This window comes from Python bivittatus, unplaced genomic scaffold (genome assembly GCF_059951505.1).
Source record: "Python bivittatus isolate LINGU-HERP-01145 unplaced genomic scaffold, Pbiv_v1 ctg000080_np1212, whole genome shotgun sequence".
In the NCBI taxonomy this organism is placed as follows: domain Eukaryota; kingdom Metazoa; phylum Chordata; class Lepidosauria; order Squamata; family Pythonidae; genus Python; species Python bivittatus.
Genome location: NW_028277035.1, coordinates 78,694,279 through 78,711,124, shown reverse-complemented (window position 1 = coordinate 78,711,124; position 16,846 = coordinate 78,694,279). Strand labels below are relative to the sequence as shown.

General features: G+C 40.0%; 1 long non-coding RNA gene across 8 annotated transcripts in view; it reads right to left on the bottom strand.

Moving 5' to 3' along the window:
* The window catches only part of LOC112540957 (uncharacterized), a 40,177-nt gene extending 23,357 nt beyond the window's left edge, over positions 1-16,820 (bottom strand). For 3 of the 8 annotated variants that reach the window (XR_015794953.1, XR_015794954.1, XR_015794955.1), the window contains exon 1: positions 16,501-16,790. This is a non-coding gene — a long non-coding RNA (uncharacterized LOC112540957). Of the gene's footprint in view, positions 1-16,500 lie in introns of all 8 variants that reach the window. The other 5 variants (XR_015794957.1, XR_015794956.1, XR_015794959.1 and 2 more) reach the window with 3 other exon arrangements.
* Positions 16,821-16,846: the final 26 nt, after the last annotated feature.

Sequence of the window (16,846 nt, the reverse complement as noted above, 5' to 3'; positions counted from 1 at the left end):
CAACCACATGGCATCTCCATAGCACACAAACCAACTAAAGCCCTCCAAAACATCTTGAGCAAACCAAAAGACCCTGTAGCCCAAGAAGAAAAAACAGAAGGACAGACAGGCAGAAGGCTTGCAGAGTGCATCCATGAACACCAACTAGCAATCAGAAGACATAATGAAAACTCCTTAATCTCACAACACATGGACAGACTTAGCCAGAGTTTCACCTGGGAAACTGTCAGCATCTTAGACCAAGCTAAATCCAAAAATGTGAGGGATTTCTTGGAAGCTTGGTATTCAGACAAGGCAGCCATCAACAGGCACATAGGGATAAACAACATCTACACACTATTCAAAAGAGACAATAGAAAGGAAAACAAATGACCAGAACATCTCCTCACCAGCAGTCATCACCCATATAAGCAGAGATTAACACCAAGATTACCACCAGACATACAATCAAGCAGTAAACAATACCCTAATCAAGGGGAAAACATAAAAAACCCCAAAAACCCCACCCCCACCAACACTGGCAGGGCAAGCCACTGTATATAAACAGAGAGCAAACCCCATCCCATTGTAGCACTGAAGATGTTACCTAGCCAGGTAACGGAACGTTTGCAAGAAAACAGCCAAGCTCAGAGAACCCCAAGGACTCCACAGTTCAACCCTGAGCTGCACATATTCGCTTCTGTTGATAATCCAGGCTGTTTGTATGCATCTTAATGTTTTATTTGGCGATGTTTCTTGTTTACTTGCAGTTCTAACACAAGAGGCATTCACTGAAACATTTGAGACACCTGGCACTTTAAAAGGAAACATTTTCAAAAATAAAAAGCAGTTGCCTTCAAATGTGAAAGAATACTTGAAACCATAAGCAAACAAAGATTAAACAGATTCATGATTGGATTTCTGTTTATTTAGCCAACTTTAGAATGGACGGAGCCTGAAATGTTTCCACGGAAGCCTGGAACGGGGTGCCAAGGAAGAGCTGAGTGCAACATTCCCAGCATGGAAGTATAGAAAGCATTTGTCTCTGAATTCCTCCCCAGATTCATTTATCCTTCATTTATAGATGTTTTAATAATCTACATTGATTATTTTCTTGATTTTTTAAAGAAAGTTCATTTGCTTTGCATTATTGAATCTTGTCCCAAACTGCACATACATAATTATAATTTTTAATTCATGGCTTCCTCCTGTCCATTACCAAAGGATATATCTGCCTATGTGCATTGACTAAAACCCTGTGAACCCATTAGTCTTAAAGCAAATGAGCCACTGCAACCTTTCATTTTTGCATTGAAATACAATCTACACACATATGGGGGTCCTTACATTGTTGCATTTTTTATGATCAGAGGGTAAAAGAGATCTTGAGGTGATGGGGCAATCCATTCAAGGTACTGGGATGTCTAAATATGTGTATGTGTTAGTGCTCACCAGTAAAGAACAGAACACACACAAGATGGAAATGGTGGCAAATTTTAGGAATTGTTTGACAGTATATCTATAATGGGGCAGGCAGCCTTTTTGAGTTGGTGGGCACATTTGGAATTTAGGTGGGTAGCATTCTCACTGCAATGAGAGAGGCTTGCTTGCCCACAAAATGGCTGCAGGTGGACATGGCCAGTCACAAAATGCCCATTTAATGGCAGGTAAACTGGTGAGATTGCTTCCAACCATCCCATTTAGCTCCCCCTCCCCAGGATGCTCTTTATTGACTCTCAGATTATTCTTCATTTTTTGTCTGGGCAGGTGAGCATTTCAAAATATTTAGGGAGATGGTGAATTCCTCTTCTTGAAGCAGAAACATTTATGCATGCTTTAAAATAGCTACCTGCACTGGGGGCAGGGAAGGATTTGATGGCCTAAGTGGCCAATTTCAACATTGGGGTTCTACAATGCTATAAAAACATTGCCTACAAAAGTCTGGCATTTTTATTTTCCAGGAACTCCTGTCAGGCCAATGGAACTGCTACCATTCTTGGAAAGAAATATATATGATGCTAGGTATAAGTGCTTTGATTTTCAGCATGCCAGATTTCTGTTGTTCATAATTAAAATAATTTTTAAAAAATAGGTGAGATGGGGAGCAGGGTTTAGCAGATATTCCCTCTCCCCAGGAAATCTTATGGATTGGAATTTGAGGCAGAGGCAGTCAGTCTTCTCTAACAAAGGCTTCAGAGCACTTTCACAAACCTCCCATTCTTTGAGGAAATTAATGACTTCTAAGTTGCACTTTCACATATCAAACTTAGGAAACATTAAACAACCAGGTTAAATCAAGGACTCCTATCTCTGAATTTAAGATTGTTTTCTTGGCTACTCCAAGCTCAGATAATATTTGTACAGCAGAGATAAATGGCAGAACCAGGAGCAGGTTCTTCTGCCATTTGCTTTCCTGAAACAGCTAGAACTAAATGCTGGGCATCTGCAACAATTATAAACTACAGGCAGCCCAAGGTTATCAAGTAGCAATACGAGATCACTGGCATGCTTTAATCCAGTGTTTTTCAAACTTGTCAACTTTAAGATGTGTGGACTTCAACTCCCAGTATTCCCCAGCCAGGGGGAATTCTGGGAGTTGAAGTCCACACATCTTAAAGTTGACAAGTTTGAAAAACACTGCTTTAATCAGGGATAAAAAAAACCTCTATACACTACAGTTTGGATGCTAGGTCCTGATTTCAGGCTTCTAATGAAAGAGGGGGAGTTATAATTACAAACAGTTGATGCTAGAAGGTACTAAACTAAAGAAAGCAAAATCTTATGGTGGCCTTCTCTAACCTGGGACACCTTAGATGTGGTCTTCAGCTCCTGGAATTCTGCAGACAGCATGCCCATTGCTGAGAATTGAGTGAGTTCAAGTTTACACATATGTAAGACACTCAGGTGGTAAGGCTGGGTTTCATGGCCTGAGAAAGCTTGCCCCATCTTCATCTCCATCACCCCTTTGTGGTTGCCTCCTCCTCCTGTTGCTCATTTCTTTTTTATGGAGGAGATGCAACCATAACCAACATTTCTAACCAGGTTAGAAAAAGGTTCTTTCTTTTATCTTAGCTACTTTTATCACATGGGCTCATATAAGAGTGATAATCTGAGGTTGTCCCTCTTTTGAACTTCTGAACACAGAAGATGAGCCTCTATCGCTGATAATTTTAGTAGGAATTAGTCTTAGATCATAAAATACATATCCTTGTTTGAGAATCTATAGTTAAACAATCTCTGCCCTTTCCCACCTGATAAAGGTAGATAACTATGTATTTAACACATAACCACAGTACCTTTAAGGCACAAGAACCAGTTTAGCTGCACACGTAAGCCAGGGAGGGTTTTTATAGGTGAAAGTGCTCACTTATCCATTTTCATTTCAGATCAAATGATCTGAAACACATTCTTAATGCAATCCCTTCTGATTACACAAATCCCAGGCTTTGTTTTAAGTATTAACTCTTTACTTTAGGGCTGAAAGTTTATAATTCTGTGATTGCCTTATTTCATGAGGTTTGTTTTTTTTTTAAACTAGTGAAAGAAAGGCATGAAACCACTTCCAAACTGGCAACATCTGGGAAGAGGAAATGTGCTTCTTATGAATGGCTTCTCTTCTTCATTTTCAACATGTCCAGCATTGCCTGAAGACTATTTCCAGGTGTTGAAAGATTACCTCATGGCTATAATTCCTGTGACTTAATCAATAATCTCATACAATGCATTATTTGACTATTTCCCTAACTTTTCACCAGGCGGGTTTTTGAATGCCTGACAGATCCAGATTTCACTCCTGTGGAAACTGAGCCAGGCATGAATTTGGCCTGTGGCATTGAATGAAAATAGAGTGAGCTAATACAGAAATTTAATTGGTCTGTCTTTCTGCTTCAGGAGAACTATATTTAAGCTTCACCCGTCACTTTTTTCTTCTCTCTTTGGAATCCCACTACGAATGCACAAGGCTGCAGTGTTTGAATGTTCATATTCCTATATTACTACTAAAACTACTGTTATTAAAAATTACTAATGATACAACCCATCCTCAAAGAGCTCAGTCATTTGCACTGTTCACAGCACATATTCAAGCTGTGGCTTGATCTTCATTCTTTACCAGCATGTTCTCTGATCTGCCTCTTCCATAATGGTAAATTTGCTAAAATCAGATGGGTTGTGATGCCTGCAAATGTTCAATCTATATGGAAAACTATCTAGTGCCAACCCGGTTTCACATAACGTAGAAACATTTCTCTGTACAGTTAATTTTTTTACTTTATTCATGTATTTATTTACTGGGATGTCTTGTCATGTTTGGCTTTCCTGTTGTCTTTATGTGGTTATACCTTTATAGGCCCCAAACAACTTTTCAAAATTAATAACATGATCTTTGGAAAAAGTCCTGAATGGCCTGTCTTGAAACAGTGACAAAGAAAATTGGACCTTCTGTCACAAAACAAGGAACATCTGTTTGTAAATATTTCTAATATAATTTCAGGGAATATTCTGATCCTCAGCATCTGTATAGAGTTAATTTTAAAAAAAATGGAGGCTTAGCCACATCATGTACCTCTGATACAGTATGAAATGAGGCACTACAGGTTTTATAATTCATTACTGCTATACTACAATTTATGCTATAATTAACTGAACTGGGTGGGTTGAAACCAAACTTTTTGTGTTTTTGATTAATAGCTAAACTATGAAATGAAATAAACATATTTTATTCCTACTATCAGATCCTTATCTTAGTATTTTGTTTTAATTTATTATATTAAACTTCTTAAATTATTCTGAGCAATCTTGCCTTATTCCTTACTAATGACTGTAAGATCTTCTAGAGTTGTCCAACTATCATTAGGCCAAAATAATTTTAATGTAATGTAATAACTGTAATGTAATATAATAACTGTCTGTAAGCAGATGTCATTACAATGATAGGTGGGCAACATTATGAAGATGCTATGAGTTACTAGTGGAGACATGGCCTTGGTTATATCCTGGGTTAGTATTAAGTCATTGGGAGTATTCTCAAGATTGAATGCTGATCCAGAGTATCATTGCTTCATGTAAGAAAAGGGGTAATGTCTGGCTGAGAGACAGTTTGGTGTTGTAATTAACGCACCAGGCTAGAAATTGGGAGGCCATGAGTTATAGTTCTGCCTTAGGCACAGAGCCAGCTGGGTGACCTTGGGTCCCTCTTTCTTAGCCCTAGGAAGGAGGCAATGGCAAACCACTTCTGAAATCTTGCCAAGAAAACGGCAGGAACTTCTTCAGGTAGTCAGCAGGAATAAAAAAACTGGCTCAAAGGTACAAACAGACAATAAAAGTCTGGCTGGTTATTAAATATTCCTTATCTATGTGACTAGGTCTTTCAGTTTAACAACCGGCAGATACTGACAATAACATTGGTGCCAAGGGTTAAAATTGGTGACTGAAATCTGCTTTTGATTCGTAAGCATAATCCCAGAACAAGTTCAATACATTCAAGTAGAATATATTTAATGTCAAAGAATCCCAGGACTCTCTTCGTATGTACTAAGACAGTCCTGGGATTCTTTGACATTAGGTATTTGTTTGTTTCAAGAGATTATTTTTTCCCACAAACCTTGCTAATTATTAGCATGCTCAAAATTAACACACTTGAATTACCCATAAGAAAAGACATAGAATTGAATCCACACTAAGCTGAGTTCAAATGTTGCCCTGAGCTATAGCGTGATTTGTTCTGATTTAGCATGTTGTATAAATACACCAATTGTGGTTTGGTTTATGGCTTAGCAGGTTGTTTAAACCCAGCCAGTTGTAGTTGATCAAGAGAACTATGGTTGAATAAATCAGCCTTAGCATAATGAGTGAACCAGTCTAAGTTATTGGACCTTTGGTTCCAATATCAACCATGGTGAAAATCAGCCATGGTTGTCCTACTGATTTTAGTGGGAACTACATGCTTCTTATGTAGTCTGCTAATTATGTTATTTACAGGACATAGAAGAAGGATACTCATAAAATGGGCAGTAGAGAAACCTCTATGCATTAATGCTTTCTCTACTGCATTTGGTTTAGGATTTTATATTTTAGTTAGTTTCTCCTGGGATGTGTTTTATTCTTTTTTTCCCCTTCTCTTTCGGTTTCTATTATTTGTACCTGTCCAGAGTCTTTTGGAGTTGGATGGCCTTCTAAATTTAATAAGTAAAATTAAATTAAATTCATTTCAGTAGACAGAATTATATTAATTACTTTCCTCCATTAGGTACACTCGGATTTCTGGATCAAAACAAAGGTCTGGGAAGCCTCAAAAACATTTAGATCATCACTTGTCTCAATGAGAATTATATTTTGACACAATTGAATTTGATGGGGATGTAGATTTGGTTAAAGAAAACATTCCAGTGACTATAGCTAAGACCAGAGCTTTATTGTAAAGTTTATAGAGTAGAATGATGTTCCTGTCTACCAGTTTTATAATAATTTCTATATGCTTTTCCCCTTTTATCTGTACTGAAAATAGGAATTTTCATATATGATTTAGATTCTTTTTTTTAAAAAAAGATGATACTGTGCTCTTAGTATTTAAAAAAGGAGATGCACTATAGACTCCAAATGTCACTGGCTTATGGCTATTTTATTTTGCTGTTTCAAATTTGGAAAGCTACTCTTTTGAGTAGAAAATGAGTAGTGCTGAGTCCTATTGCTTATTACCATAAAAATGTATGAGCTGAGCAAATTTGAAAGTACTCTTCCAAAAAGGATATGAAATTATTTTTCCCAGAATAAAATCAAGGGCTTTGGTATAAAATGTTCAGGGTTTAAGTTAATGGGATATGCCAGGATTTTGACTGGGGCTGGGGCAGGGGGTGGATTAGGAAAAAGTGAGTCTATTTTTTCAAGTTGCTTATTACAATGCATATATCCAGATAGCGGTTTGCAGTCCAGGTTAAATTTTTACAAAGCTGTTTTGCGGTACTGTTTTTGATGGGGAAAAACTTGGCACTAAAAGCACCCTATTACAATATGCATGATGTTTGAAATTACAGATGTTTGCGATGTTCTTTTATATCACCGTAATTTTAAAATATAATATTCTATTTCAGGGCCACTGGCATTGGCATGCAGTGTTTACAGGTAGATGCCAGGTTCTGCTTGCTTTAGGCACTATGCCTTGAACAGCCCAGGACAATTGGATTTAGCCACTACATTAAATTTCCCACAATGCTCTTGGAGCAATATTATGTGGTGGGATTGTGACGTAATAAAAGGTTCTAGACTCAGTGCTGCAACTTTGCTTAGAACTGTAGTCACCAGAGAAGCAACACCAAGGGACCTACTCACACCTGGAGATACCCATGTCCATCTTTGGTGCAACTACACAATTATATATTTTTAAAATGGTAATTACAGTTGTTCCACAGAAACTTTGAGAGTGCTAAGGCTCTTTCTGTGTCTTATCATACAAAGCACAGTGTCAGAGTTTGGGGCCCACAGGGTCGTAGGATCTAAATTACATAATCCTTTCCTCCGAAAATTTGCCAGTATTGACTAGTTTTTTTTCCTCTATCAGTAGGGATTTAAACTTTGATAAGTTTTGCATGGCAGTGCTTGAGATTCAAAAGAGAAGTCCTTCAGAGTGCACATGAGCACTCATGTAGCACCACCTGGGGACTTTTTGAAGCGGCCATGCCTTTTCCCTGGATCACATGGCTGCCCTCTGCAGCTGCTGCATGATCCCAGGAAAAGGCTCCTTTGGTTTAAGGTGTTGCTGACAGGTGCTAGGTGAGTATCAGTGCATGCTCCAAAGCACCTTTTCCCCTTCAAATCTGAAATGCTTCAAAGTTTATCCCCTTGTTACAGTATTGTATTGTAATTATAAATTCAGTACTGAATTTTGGTGCTGAACCTCCTATTGTTTTAACAGATCTTCTCCAACGCTGTTGACTTCAGACATGTTAAACTGAGTCCTAAAATTCCTAGCTAGCACAGCCAAAGCAGGCACTGGGAATGAAACACCCAGGATTCCTACCATGCTTGCTGGACATTGGAAGAATTGCAGTTTGAACATATCTACAGGATGATAGGTTTTAGGGGGCAATTTTAAACTTACTGTTCAACAGAATATATAAGAGTGCCTAATATAAAAATCATGACATAGGACATATAAAACAATGAATATTCAGGCAACTTCAGTTAATTGGGTTATACCACTTCTCTTACAATATAAAAGTGGGAAAGTAGCCAGGGCATTAAAATAATCAAAAACAAACTAATTTCAGTACTTGGTTTTCTAAGATCTTGTTCTATGCAAGGTTACTAGATGACTTTGTCAAAATCTTTATTACCATTGTTAAAACAGCCTGTAACTCTAATGCATCAGAATGTGGACTAAGATGAGTCATCTGTCTGGAGATCAGAAGTGGCAACACGGAATTAGGAGATCAGTTTCAGTTTACAAGCATCAGATCTTCTCCACAGCGGTCATAGCAATAAATTAACTTTATTAGCCTGGACTTTTGATGAATAATGATGTCTTTTGCTATTCCTAACTACTCTGTTTGAATTGCAATTTTGTGGCATTTTCCTAAAGATATTTGACTAAAGAATCTTTAGTAAAAGCTGGATTGAATGATTGGATATAAATGTTACAAGGATATGCAGGGCACTTCCACATGGCCATCATCACCACCTTCCACATCCTCAGACCTGTTATTACAACAGCTAACAACAGTATCACTGTTTGGTTACCCAGGTTAGCACCTCTTGAGCCCTGAGGTATGGCATCAATCTGGGAGTGGTCCCAAAACCACATAGAGAAGGGCCTATAAAGGAAAGTCCTGAGAAGATATTTTCCATTCAAATGTGTTAGCCTGGACTTCAAACCAAAATGAAACATTTTGAGGACGTTAAGGGTTTCTGTTGTTCCTAAAATAAAATGGACCACACCGCTGAGGTGAGACCTTCATGAAATTAACAGGAGATGTGACCATCAGGGGTCCTGGTTCCACCAGCCTGTCTAAACAACACTGAATCCATGGGGTGACATGGGGTACTCAGAAATATCAATCTAGTATCTATCCCATTAATTACCCCCCTGCCATTCTGTGGTTGAATCTGATGTAACATACTCTGCAGGCAACATAAGATTAATCTGCTTTCAAGGACAAGCTCCCTTTGTGATCTCCCTTCTCTTCCTTCCCCTGATCAAGTTAATGCCTAGTAATGCTCAGCATCAATTCAAAGATGCTTCCTGAAAAAATAAAAATTAAAAAAAAAATCCACTCAAAATGCTGGATTCAATACTTAACTATCAAGCCGGTTAGCTAAATCTACAAACAGATGTACATATTGTAATGTTCTTAAGAAATGCGTGTCCTGGAAACAACATCACAATAGTAAACAAGATACACATTTGTTTTTGAAAGATTACCACAAAGTTCTGTGTGTCCCCCAACTTTTTCCACAGTAATTGAAAGGTTATGCAATATTGCCTGTTTCCATTAAAGAGATTGGGACAGAGCATCAAATAGAAAGACTGCAGCTAAAATTCTTCACTGTGAGAGGAGACAGGCAGCCTCCAATTCCACACTGAAGCTCATCAACTTCCCTGTAGCCTCCTTTTCTTCTTCCAAGCTGCTCCGTTGTCTTGCCAACTACTCCTCTTTTCACTCTGCTAAATAATATGTGCACTACTGAGACTACATACCCATCAGAAAGTGGGATGGCTATTGATATCTTCTGGTTTCTCCTGAGAGTGAAATTGGAAATGTCACATCTTTCCTGCATGGTGAGGTAAAGAGATGCTTGCTTTTACAAGGTAGCCGAATAACCTTTTGTTATATTAAAAAAATAAAAATAAAAAACCTACTAAAAAGCCCAACCTGGGCTCTTTGAAAACTAGAGGATTCTAGTTTTATTTAATATTGTTGGTATAAATGCTAGGGTTTTTAAGAGTTAAAAAAAAGGAAGAAGAGCACTCATGACCTGCTTGTGAAGGTAGTACAACCCCTATTTGCCTCCCAGTCCAATTTGGAGAATTCTCCAATAGATTTTTAAATTAAAATTTGATGAGAAATTTTATCTGTCCTAAAAATGGATAGTCAAATGGAAAAGTTCTCCCCTTGTCTACTATGGATTACAAGGTATAATTTCAGGTGCTCTAGAAACATGGAAACTATGTATGATGATATCCAAAATATAACAGGAAATGTATTTATTGCTTGCTGCACAATCAGTATCATTGAGACACATGCTCTTTCAGAAAAATGTGATCTAACAAGAAACATAGTCTGTGATGTGCATCCTGCACCACTGAACTAGACTTATATCGTTGCTGCAGGAGGTGGAGATCCTCACTGTTTGGTTTACTAAAATTGGAGTTAGTAAGTTTAAGAAGTACTTTATTGTTCATTTCTTTTTTTGGTTTCTTAACAAAGCTGATAGTCTTTAAAGTATTCTAGAAATAAAGATTTCCAGACTGTTGATAAATCAGACACAGAGTCCAGGTCCAGTGAGCAATCAGGAGTCCAAATGCTCTGAACCATGTGCTTCATATGGAGAAAACATGGACTTCTCTGACTCCAGGGCAGAGTGCTGGAACTACCCCAATTCAACTTCTGTTTACTCTGTAGCTTGTCCTTGGTCTTTGCAGGTGCAAGAAAGTAAGGTGTTAGTAAATGTTACCATTTCACACATCATGCCTATAGTTTCCAGGGCATTGTTTTGGATGAATAAACATTTGACTTCCATCAGCAGGAAAGACATCCTGAGGCTGACGAACTAGTAGCCAAAGAGTTTCACTTTGTTATTGTAATTCACTGAGGCAGTAACACAAAGCCGCTGCCAAGGTTAGATTTTTTGGCCTGTCATCAAATGAACATTTCAAAATAGAGATGAAAGACTAACAGTACTGTGGAAAGGCATTGTTTCAGTAAAAGGATATCATGTACATGTCCTCTTCTTTTGCAACTTGAGGGCAAATTTATTGGTAAACCTCAGGTGGCTTACAAATATTTTTTTCCAAACCACCTAGTTAATCTTACAATTTTTCAGTCTGGTTCAGCAGTTAGCCTAACATCACCCAGCTACCTTTACAGGGGAATACGGATTTGAATCTGGTCCCCTTGACCAAATCTAACTAACATCCTTAAGACCTTATCACATGATCTCTACATTTCTATTGTGTTTTCAAAAAAACACCATAGTGGAAGAATTACAACAAAGTTCTCCAAATATATCAAAACAGAAGGAAGCATATTTTGTGTAACAATACAACATGGCTTTTGTGGGAAGAAGGTCACAGAGTCAAAAAGAGAAGTCATTTGCTGATGAAACTAGGTACAAGACAGCAGGTAGATCAGAGTGCCAAACTATATTTTAGACATAATGGGAAGACCTAGCTCTCTGAAGAAGATGATGCTGGGAAAGGTGGAAGGAAAAAGACAACAACAATCAATAGCAAGATGGGTTGTTTTGATCACAGCTGTGATGGGTGCATTGTTGGAAGACCTGAAAGACCAGGTTAGGCACAGATTGTCATGTATAAACCTATCTATGTGGTTGCTAAGAGTCAATGCCAACTAGATAGTTCATAATCAGTCACCTAAGTGTGCTATTTCTCTTTTAGAGGAACAAAAAAAAGGCCTACTCAGAACATATAAACATCAAAAATATGCTGAACAAAAAGGATGGAAAGAAGCTTTCTCTCTTTCATACAACCCCACCCCCACCCCACAAACACACAAACAGATAACATTACTAGAACAGCTCTTGATAGCCTTCCTTGTACCTCAAACTTACAATGCACCATTCTCTACCTCCAACTTTTTATTTAAAGGCAATTGGCATGAGTACAAGGAAGCAAAGCACCATGCTCCAGACTTTCTTTTTCTTTTCTTACTTTCCAAGGAATTTGCTGGGAAATTCCCTCCAAGAAGGAAGGTGGTGGTGCACTTGCAGGACTTCATTTACTTTCCCATTACCCCGGTTAACATCCAAGTAAGGTATTTATATTTTGAAACAAATCAGGAGGCCAAGAGTCCTCTAGAGCAATGTTTCCCAACCTTGGGAACTTTAAAATGTGTGGACTTCAACTCCCAGAATTACCCAGTCAGTGATCACCCTGAGCTGAAGGAAGTGAGCTAAGCTTGTAAATAAACAGTAAACTGACAGATTGAACTTCTTGCTCAGAGACCATATGCTGCAGACCATGCTCCGTGTTCCCCAATTCATACTGTGGGATGCTTTGTGATGGCTGTAGGAAGGGACAGTACGTTTTAGCCTTTAGACTAACTGAGGTTGGTCATGCTGGCTAAAGGTAATGGAGATTGTACTCCAGTGCATTCAGACCTAGTTGGTGCTGAAGCAGGCTCTGATGTTTTGATTTTCTTCTCCTGTTCCTTCCCATGGGCAAGTTGATGGTCCCTGCCCCGTCTGTGAGTGAAGGGGGGGTGGGGTGGGGGGAGGGAGGGAGAGACAAAATCTCAGCTTTTGTTGTAATCTCCCTCTTATGCCTATAGGAAAGTTTACAGAAGAAAGCAGCAGTATTGGGAAAAAGTTCCCTTTCTGAAATAGAAGATTACAATAGCTGTATCTTTAGTAGATACCATTAGCCATTCCACTGCCTCATTTTATCCCCTAATCCAGCCGGCCTCTGCATCTGGAGCTTTGACCCCATGAAAGCTTTTAGGGAAGAAGGGTCCACTGGCTGAAGAGGACAAGCAGTCAAGAATGTCATTTCTTACTAGGTGGGAGCCCCACCATTCTTCCTCCACTTTCATTTTTATACAGCTCTGGTCAATTTCACAGCCCATAGCAATACTGAATGGGGAAATTGGAAACCTGCGGAATCGATTTGCAGAAGTGAGGGTCTATTTTCTTTTACAGCTCTCTCATCAGAGTTGCTATCATTCCCGTGTTAGGGGGTATTATAATCGAAAGCAGCCTGGTTGCTACTGGTAATTGGTAAGAGAGGCTGAAGCTGTTCTCAGAGAGGAAATAGAGCCCTGTTGTGATGCTCAAAAGAGCTGGGCTTGAATGTTTCATGCGGCTGTTGATCATACTGGGAAGGCTCAGTGCTTAATTTCTAAAATTGGGTAACTACCCAGAATGGCACAAACCAAGAAGCTTTCTCTCTTCCACCAGACTGTGTGCTATAGTTAACCAATAATGAATGGACAAAGTGTGTTAGAGATGCTTAATAGGTCTACAAGAATCAGCCCTGATTCAGTTTGAATTGGAGATTCAAAGAGGGCATAATTCATTCTGACTTTCTGGTTCGAGGGCAAAGCAATTCAATCTGGGCTCTTTTGCAATTCGAGATTCAGTTTGAAAAAAAAAAGATACATGCATAGGCTCCAATGGGCAAGCATCAAATGCCTTCAGCAGTTTCATTGTTTGATAGAATGGAAAGAAAGAACCAAGGATGGAACTTTTCAAAGGACATTAATTCTGCCTGGTTTCATCAGGATACCTAAAAGGTTTTGCCTTAATTTTTAAAAAGCACCCTCCCCCTTCCATCTTTTTAAAGGTACAGGTAACAGGGATGAGGAAAAGTCAACAAAGCAGCCTCCAGATTCTAGAGTAAAGAGCACATTTTTTTCTGAATTCATGAAGGTGGCCTACCCCAATGTAAAAATAAACATTTGTAAAATGGTTTATAATTCTGGGAGTTGAAGTCCACACATCTTGAAGTTGCCAAACTTGAGAAACACTGGTTTAGAGGGTAGATTTTATCCTCTCTCCCCACCCACCTCCACTTCTTTCTAAGATATCAGGCTTGGGGTGCCACTGAAAAAAAGTCACCACTGACTTGCTTTTGTGGGTCGGTGCATCTTTTCTGCCTCTAATCACAGGGTGTTCTGGGTTTCCTGGAGAGTTAACTTAGTTAGCGGTAAATTTATCTCATTGTAGGAATGATCTCAGTGGATTTGACTGGGTGCCAGGCTGGACAGGGCATGTTGACAAAACTTAGTTCCAAAGCAAGATTGTCCACCCAAAAGAACCTTATAATCAGGGTTTGTTTGGAGAATAAAACTCATTGGCTCGTAACTTATATCTGCATCAGACAGCTCATCACCTCCAGCATTCTTCATATCTAGAAGTAAAGTTGCAATTCTGTATGTTGTTTGTAACAATCCCAGAATCAAATAATCCACTGAATGTGTGAAGTGCTTTGCAACCACCTGATTCAGTTCACTATGTTGAACTTTGATCCGTAAATCTTTTTGATGCAGTCATTCAAAGAAATTTTTGTCAAACTGACGCATCCCTTCAAAGCTTTCCTCTGTCCTTATACTTAGTGGTCACATCTTTTTATTGGGTGACATGTGCTGTGATTTATGTTTTGAATATACTGATTGGATTTCTGTTACAAGAAGTGGGAGTGATATGTCATTGGTTTAACCACTGTTCTTCATACACAAAGAGACATCAAACAGATAAAATAGCTTTCTCAACCTGGTGCCCTTCAGATGTGTAAGATTTCAACTCCCACTGGCTGTGCTGAGTAGAAATTCTAGCATCTGAAGTTCAAGATATCTGACTGGAGAAGACTAAAGAAGTGTCTGGGAGACTCCTCTGTTGTTAAGCCAGGTATTTATGAGAAACCCATCACTGGCAATGTATGGCCATTCAGCCATTGATATCAGTTATCTTTGCTAATTGTGATTGATGGGGTTATTTTTTAATTTCATTTAAAAAGGTATATGCTCAAACTCAAAATTAAAATTATGAAAACCAGTACCTAAAAAGTTTTAGTGTAGAATCATAGCATAAAATTAACCCTACTGTAGACTTGTAAATGGATAATACATATGAAAATTGTAAAGCTACAAGTTAGCCAATGAAGCTAACTAGGCTGGATTTAAAAAAAAAAAAAACATCCTGGAAAAGGGAACGGTGACCACATCTGGATTGTTGCTAATAAAGCTGCCTGGCTGTATCCTGAGAAGAGCTCATCTTTAGCATGAAAAGTTTTTACAGCAATTTCAAATTCTGAAGCAAATAATGAAGGAAATGAAGAAAACCCCTTTCCATCAGCAGAATACAAAACAGCTTCTTTAAAATATGTAGATTTATTTTTATGCATTCTGAAATGTGAACCAACTATTTCGGGGCAACAATGGACAAAGTAATGGAGTGAATCAGGGCTCTTCTGCACATTGTCCTGAAATTGCTTGTCTCTCATGCGGAAACCAGCTAGAAATGAAATCGCTTAAGAAACTGTGGTCTGGCTTTCAATCCATTCTTCTGCTTTGGCAATGATGCTGGCAAGCAATTTTGCCCGGATGGCAGTTACCACAACCCCAGCGGTTGGATTCCCCTGCTTCTTTCACTCTCCCGCCAATGCCCAGAAACCAGATGGGATCAGTGCTGGGCACCCTACATGCTGGCTCACACCTACCTGTGCAGGCAGAACTCCTTGCATGCATCCCTGGGGCATCAGAGGCCTGGGCTGAGCCACCTACAAGTGTCAGACCCACAGCCTCAACCTGGCATGACCCATTTCCTTCTGAGGCAGGGGGAGACATCATCAACGGGCAATCTCTGATCTTGGCCAACTCCCCTTCCTGTGCCCAAGACCCTGCCTATTGATGGTGGTGCATGCCTGTGGATGTGGAGAAAGTCATCATGTAGATGTTCCTAAAGCAAGTGCTATGTGAATGGAGAACCACATAAAATTATTAATGCATGAACTGGGCAGAATGTCATGCAGAATAGAGTAGGTGCAGCTTGACAAGCAGAAGGACTCTGCTGTGGGAAATGCTATGTGGAGGGAAACATGATTCACAAGGCAGAAGCAAAGAGAGGAAAAGGAGTCCCTGTAGCCCACAGCCATGGATGGTCTGGGTTATGTGTGACCATGGGTTGTTGGGAGTTTCTGCAGAACATCCTCAAGAGTTACCTCATGAGAGAGAAGTATCAGTGTCCTTTAACGGCAGATATGGAAAGCCAAGAGAAGCACCTGAGATAAAGTGCAGGACGTGAAAGTCCTGTTAATTGGGAAGAACCTTTGTGTAAGCACAGCAAATGGCTTCTTCCCCCCCCCCCCCAAAAAAAAAACCCCTGTAAGGCTGACAGAGAGCAAGTGACACCAAACTACACAGTGATTTCCCATGGTTGAAGGTAGAGTGGAGATACACACTCTGAGGCAAATATCTCAATGAAGGCCAAAGCCCATGAAACCTGGTACAGAGTGACATGACCTATTTCTGCTTAGGCAGTGGCTGCCACCCTGAGCCTCCAAGTGGGCCCTTGCAGATCGGGTGGCACACTGCTGGGGGATAGGGTGAGACAGGAAATCCATGGGGGTATGTGTGCAGGGAGCTGTGAAAGAGCTCATGTGCTCTTGTAGGTGAAAGCTGACCAGCACCCCTGAAGCAGAGGACACAGGTTGGAACGGGCTTTGCGGACACTTATCCAGCCAACCTAGCTGCCCCCAGTACCCCACAACCCTGAGGGCCATGGAGCGCATTGTGCAACCATTGGCTAGCCCGCATGCTCGTCTAAAAGAATCCTCCCTTCGCTTCACTTTACCTGGCTCTGGTCCACGCGCAGGCTGAGCCCTCCTCACCCAGCCCGCGTGCCAACCTCCGTTATTGTGGGGGCTCCTCATGACGCAAGCCCGGCCAGAGGCCCTGGACCTCTTCCTCCTCCTCCGCATGAGCAGACATTTCTCCCTCCACGTCCCAAGAAGCCCAAATGGGGATTTCAGCAGCAGACAGAAGTCAGAGCCCGTTCGGGGACGGGACGGGCAGAGGCTGGCCCTGAACGGACCACAACTCCCAGGGTGTAGTTCGCGGGACTGTGACATCTGGCGCTCGGAAGGGGGAGGGTGGGGCTAAAAGGAAACTACAATTCCCAGCAACCTCACACGAGCCGC